The following is a 7,500-nucleotide window of genomic DNA, read 5'->3' on the forward strand; positions in this document are numbered from 1 at the left end:
GGGGGGGGTGCAAATCCTCAAGTCTTCAAACTATAAAACCTTCAATTTTATTTCACTTTTTAACACAACTACCCTATAGATAGTTGTTAGAGCGTTTTTTCGATTTTTTTTTTTTTTATTAACTGGGGGGAAAAGTAGAAAAAATATATTTCTTTGACCACTTCTACAAGTACAGGCAAAAGAATTGCGAAAACGCTCTCAAACAAGTATATGTATCATTTTGTAGAAAATCTGTTAATTTTGGACTTAAATTGCGCCCGTGAGGATTTGCCCCACCCCTGAAAGTGGAGTTCCGAGACGTCGGCATTTTAAGTTTCTTCATCTTTCCAAGTTTTATCTTTATCAACAAAACAAGGTACAAGACCATAATCCTCTTATCTACCTGCATTCCGAAGTCTTGCGGACATTGCCAGCACGTAACGGTTTCTCAAATCTTGCGTATAGTGCAGTGGTGGCGGTGATCTGGGGGTCTATTGGCCTACATTGACCATTTTTAAATTTCTCAAATCCCCCCCCCCCCCCAAAAAAAAAAAACAGCCATTCTGATTTCTAGTTTCAATAGAACTTTCTATTATATGCAGAAGCCATTTTTGAGAAGGCCTTACTTTTTTTGTGTGAATACTCTCCGAAGGTTTTCAAATATGTTAGGATGTTATAAATCACCTATGTCACTTTTACAAGAACCACAAAAATATTGCAAATCCTTATGGCAGCATGTAATAGAACTATTATTCAGGTACAAAATGAACCGTAAGTGCTATGCGTAATGTGAAGGACCTAATAATCGCTATCCTTTTTTTTTTTTTTTTTTTTTGTATACATTTTACATGACAAATGTACAGAATACTTGTATTAGATATAATCATTTACAGTGATGCTCTAATGGGGGTTTTTCAACGTGTATTTGTCAAAAGAATAATTTTTCTCCAGTTGGTCGGGTACCAAACTCATACTTTTCCCCGCGCGGCCGGGCCGTCCTAGACCAGGAAAATCGGCTTTTTAAATCTGCGGAATAACTCTATAGTCACATACCCAATTTTCACTCTCCGACCCCGTGGAAAGACGAAAAACCATTACATGTGAAAGTATGTATATAAGGTATGAGCACATATAGATAATTTTCGTGTACCCCATGACCTTTTGTTTATTTATATTCCGTTTGTTTCTTTTTTTTCTAATTTCTAAGTTATGAACACATTTTAACGATATTTTAAGCAAAGGTGAGTTTTAACATAACTTAAATGCTTATTGCAGTTTGGTGATGCGGACCATGGTTTGGATCCAGGATTTTTTTTTTTCTCTCTAACTAGAAAAGTTATGAACAGATTTGATTGTCTTAGCCTAATTAATATTCCATAAAATTTTGGTGGTTATCCGGAACATCTGGCAAAACTACCCTCCATGGGGGGGGGGGGGGGTTGCATTTTCGAAATGTTTTGCTCATAGATGAAACTAAGTATGATAAAGAAAAGAAAATACACCATATGAATAACATGTGTTTAGTTATTTGTATGGAAAATTTCTTCTTTATCGCTTTTTGGACGCTTGCAGGATTTTTGTATTCTCCAATCATTGCGTCACAATTGCCGATTTTCTAAGGTAACATAAAAGAAATATATATATATTTCAGTCGACATCGAAAATCGCTGCTACCTAAATAATGGTCGGGCCTTGAAATTGTCAGGGGAGAACCGGGGGGCCTAGAAACTTCAAATTACATTAAAGTCAATTTCGGCAAGAGGGGCGAAAATCGGCGAAAAATCACCAGAAGGTCCCCTTAAATAACTATTTCTATTCAGAAAAGGTTTTCGAAAAACAGATTACAACCAAATGTATAAAACGTAGGTTGGAGCCACCTACTTAATTTATACTAAAGATGCTTGTGCCTTATGCGGGGATCTCGCAGTTAAAAACCTTGGGTATCTTGGATCCAGTATGTTTAGTCATTGGCTACCTGCAACCAGGACTGGCGAGGTTACTATTCAAATTTTAATAAATGAATGACATGAAATCGACTTGGGTAAGTTTTCTAAACCAGCAATTGGTAGTTTTATGGGTGTTGGATAGGAAATCCAATATAAGCATCACACCATCTTACTGATCTGAGTAGTGGTCTAGCTAAGAAGAATGCCCAGATTCCCTGAGAATGGAGGTTTAACCTGAAGTGCAGTGTAAGTTTAATTTCGGTGCCAATTTGTTAATGGGGTATCTTCATGACATACAACCCAAGTCCCCCTAATCCCTTGCCCGTTGTCGTGCTTAGGAGACCTCAACTAATTTTGCACGGTCTATTCTCCTTTCTCTTATCTTTCCCAACCCTTCCCCTATTTAATTCGTAAGATGCAAGAGCCGTGTTGAAAGGCTGACCTCGTGCCAGTCATGAATGGCCTCCGGGAGCCATGGGTATGGTATTTCTTAGTAATTTGGCCCTTATCCCATATGGGGACAATGAGGGGGTGGGAAATTTTTACCTTCCCCACACATGTAGGCTTACCATGGCCAATAATAATTTTGTACCCTTATTAGGGCCATTGAGGCGTGCCTCTTTATCAACTTGCCTCTCTGAATATAACTAGTTTACCAACCCCTGACTCCCCTTTGACCAATTCTCAGAACACTACTGGTACACCTCCCTCTTCCTACACATACTACTAACTTAACCCATTCTGAATCATCTACCCAGGTACCAACTTAAAACCCTTAGATATCTCATCCTCCCTCCCAACATCCAGCCAATTTCCTGAACAATCGTCTTCACATTCTACCCCCTCCTCCCTTATTACAACTCTTCAAATGTATCGTCCATGCCTCCATAATACAACTTCACCTCACACCCCTCCCTCCTCCTGCCCTAGTCCCTCTACAATTCCCACTCCCTCAAACTTCTTTAATCTGTTTAGACCATTTAAATGGAATCGATTAATTCCCCCAACAGCCCCTCATTGAGGTAATACCTTACTCTTTCAAAAATGACTCCAAAAACAAGTTGGCAAAATTTTCTTCCAAAGTCGTCCTGTTCGCTCAAACCTAATCAGTTACGTCTGAGACTCAAGCCAGAGCACTATCTACCCTGATTGACCTCACTGGCAAACCTATTCCTGTTCTACCTCACCCCTCCCTTAATACACGTACTGGAACGGTTTCCCTCTCCTTGATTGCCCTGTCTACGGAATAGACTGGATACACTGAAAACGACCTGCTTGGTTGCCTCAATATGATGCTGAATCAGTAAAATGCTACTCTATTCCTCCAGAGGCAATCGTAAATCGTGCATCAATAATGCTAAGATTACATTTAGTAGACACGACCTTCTCCATAACGTTTATATATGAGGGGTTTCTTGTCATGTTAGACCATATCAATCTCCACGCCGCCAATGTCAATGCTGGCGTTTTCGCCACCCTGCAAAGCACTGTCTCTTCCTACTTCACGCCTTACCTATCGCATCAGACAACCCAAGCACCCCCACCCCACCTTCTGCCAGATTCCATCCCACACCTACACTCAGATTCTCAGATACCTATTTCCTTTTCACCTCCCCATAAAAGATCCTTCTTTTCCCAAAAGTCTCCACCCAATCCCCCCCCCCAGAAAACTTTGAGGACTTTCTATGAATAACACAAGAGAAAGTTCCTCCCTCTCAACCATCCATCAATTTCTCTACCCAGATTGTGGCTGCATTCACAGTGACTGCCGAAATCCATCATCCCCCTCCTGACACCACCCCCTACCCCTCTTCCTCCCACACTCTATCCACTCCACCACCTGTACCCAAACCAAAAGTCCTTCCTTCCCTAATATCCCTACAACTCTCACCTGGATGCATACATGAATCCCTTTTAGAACAATGTCCTTCCCCAGATCCCATCTTTATTGATGAACCTCCATATACTATACGTTCACCTTCTCTCCCTGATCCCTCCTCCCATGATGATTTTCTTACTATACTACCACCTCTATCCCCTGATCCCATACCTCAACCCCCAGACACCCCTCCTCTTACTTCTCAGACATACATTGCCACCCATAATAACTGTTGAATGATCTGGCTCTGCTACAGTGGAACATTAGAAGTTTTCCTCACACATCCTCCAGTACCAATTCCCAATTATCATTTTGTGTCATTCCCTCATTTTATATTTGCCTCTTCCATACTTGTCCATCATAAAACACCATATATCATATCTCCTTTACAAACTATAGCTTGCACAGTTATCTGGATTTTCCTCCGCCGCTGGATCACAGTCATTTCAGTGTACTTCTCTCCTTCCCTCCCTATTGACTTTAGAATTTGAGACCTTACTTTCCTAACTCCAACCACCTTTCCTAATAGTTAGAGACTTGCCATACCCTCTGGGGTGACAATACCAGGGGTCGCTCCTTGGAACAATTTCTAGCTAAAACTGACCTTATCTTCCTAAATTCCAATAGTCCAATTCACTTCGACATCCGTACTCAATCCTTTTCATGCCTAAATCTCTGCTCTCCTACCCTTGATATAGACTTCCGCTGGACTGTCCTAAACAGTTTTCACTTGTGATCATTTCCCAATTCTTCTTTCTTCATCCTATTTTCCACTCCCAAACCCTCCTCACTGTTGGTTTGACAGTAAACTGGAATACCTTTCCCTCTCTATACTCTTGAATTTCCTCCATCAGAAATGGTGGAACCTTGAATGTACAAAAGCGCTTCGTTTGAAGCGTGCAGCTTGGAATAGCTACCGACACGAGGCACCCCTATTCAACTAACAGCCTTCACATCGTTTAAAAAAGCATTAGCCTACCTTCGCCGTACAATACACAACTGCATGACAAACAGCTGGCAAACCTATGTATCCTCCATAACATCCTCCAAACCAATCTCTGCAGTCTGGCGACGGATCCATAAATCATCTGGAAAACATCCTCATCCTGCCCCTGTCCTCGCTATTCATAACCTCATCTGACCCTTCTGCAAGTAGCAATTGAACTTGGGGCCTTTTTTTTTTCTTTCTTTCTTTTTTGCCAAGTCAGTAGTGGCTCTCATCTCATTTTTCTTCCTTAAAAAAGGTGAGAAGGAGCACAATCCTCTCTCCTCCCTGTTGTCTACAGAACCTTGTAATGCACTCTTTTCCTCCGAAATCTACAATGTACATTCGGTTTATTGCATGAAAGTCTCTTAGGGGTAGGCCAGATCAGCAAGGAAAAGTGATCCCTATATTGGGTTTCCCCATCTTATATCCTCCACAAAACTAGCAATTGCTGGTGTAGAAAACTTACCCTCCCCTAGTCGACTTCATGCCATTTTATTTTAGTGAAATTGATAATTACCTAGCCAGTCCTGGTTATAGGTAGTTGCTCCAACTAATGTTTTATTCATTAGGTAATAAACCTCGTAGCTTTTCGGGAAGTAATTTTCTGATTATAGTTATTTAGCTATAAACTATTATACATTATGCAAGTCTCGCAAGATCAGTTCAGAGCCTTACTTTGTGATATATGGAAGCAAACCGCAATTCTTTCACAATTATCAACAAAACCAATCAGCCATTCATCAACATGGGTTATGAACGTCGACAAAAAGTAATTAGAATTTATTTGAGACACATCGAAGTAGAGGCCTGGCCCTACTCCACTTGGCAGTTGCGACAGGATCGCCCTCACTGTAGTAACATTTTCCTCTTAAGCGCCTGAGGAAGGAAAGGAAGATGTCAAAATTATGTAGTATGTACTAAACTCTCCATCCCATATTTACATAAATTAAAGCTTCACCGTTACCTCAACCTTCGAGTGGAGGTAAAAGGTAGCCATCAAATACTCAAAATACTAACCGGGACAGAAGCCGTCAGGAATGTCACAGCCATAGAAGGCGCCCTTGGAAGCCTTGTTGTCATGGTCCTCCACACACTGGCCAACACCTACAGAGATCTCATCCCACCTGTAGCCTTCAGGGCAGCTGTAACGGAGCTGCCGTAACTTGCCACCCAACATGTAGCATTCAAAGTAGTTCTGCTGGTTCAGGAGGTCAGGATATCGGCCCTCCTGCTTGCACACGAACTGGTACAGGCAAGGGTCTTCACATACTCCCTTTTCCTTGTTGTACATCAAGCCACTGTTGCACTGGAAGCCTTTCTGCAGCCAGCCATTCGATGTGTCTCGAGTAAATTCTAATTACTTTTTGTCAACTTATTCATATCCCATGTTGATTAATGGCTGATATTGGTTAAGTTGTTGATAATTGTGAAAGAATTGTGGTTTGCTACCACAATCTGGTACAGATTGACTAACTCCTGAACTGGCTAGAGCAGACTTGCATAGTACTAGTGTTTACAGATTACAAAAGGTTTTATAACTACAAAGGCTTCCTTAAAGCTGGGTGGAAAGTACAAATCCAGATACAGATCTTAAAGCAAGATCTCAAGTTTAAACTAGGATATTTGTCATACTTCTGCATCCTATAGGGATCCCAACAGATATAGACTAGATAAATGCCTAGTTTCTAATACATTGAATCAAAATTGGTTAGGGGGGGATATGCATTGGACAAGAATGTTAGAAAAAATGTTCTTCCCAGCAGAATGTTATGCCTTTGCCTACCCCAGAAAAAAAATATTTATGCAGGATAACTGCCCTATAACTACTACTAGGGTAGTTACGAAGTGGTTCCATGACTAAAACCACCTGAGGGGGGGGGGGGTCCTTCGGTGGCCAAGCATGGCGTGTTACAGAAACCCGACGAATAAGCTTAGGGTGAATATTGTCATTGAGAAGAGGTCATTGAAACGGCTAATAGATCATGTTAAGAGGAAGCGCATAGTGACGAGGGAAGTGACACATCGCATGAACAAGCCACTTCTGTCTCGAGGATTAGACGCGCATTTGAATAACAATACATTGTTCAGATCATAAACATGCCTAGCCTCAGTACTTTTCTAGTTATTACCATTTTTCTTAAAGTAAATGTCTCAAATTAAGCATCCCCAATCAGTCGATTCACTGAAGCTCCCACCCTAAAAGAAAAATATTTATATTAGTTGTCAACTGCATAGTGTGGTATTTTGCACGAGAAGGGGTTCAAAATGTGTGAAGTATAAAACTAAAGATTCGAAAGATATTGTAAAACCACTTTCACGCACAACACATACATATTAAGGCATCTGTGTATTAACCCTGCCACGATTTTACGCTCAATTGATTTTCTAGAATGAGTATGTATATAGTAGCATTTTTATTATTAATTTTATTATTAAATAACGTGTTTGGATCTGACGAATAAAGATAAGTCATTTAATCGGTTCACATTCGAGATAATACATATGAAACGTACGGCAACTTTATCCACACATACACATGTACTGTAAAATTACATGTATTGAAAAAACGAAAAAAAAATTAATAATAATAAAACAGTAGGAAAAAACATAAAAAATACATTCCTTTTCAAAATGTCAGATATACAGCGTATGTATTGGGAGTCGGTTCTTAGACGTGCTATTCAACCTCCTTGGAACCACGTAGCTAA

This window comes from Penaeus vannamei, chromosome 32, assembly GCF_042767895.1.
Source record: "Penaeus vannamei isolate JL-2024 chromosome 32, ASM4276789v1, whole genome shotgun sequence".
Lineage (NCBI taxonomy): Eukaryota > Metazoa > Arthropoda > Malacostraca > Decapoda > Penaeidae > Penaeus > Penaeus vannamei.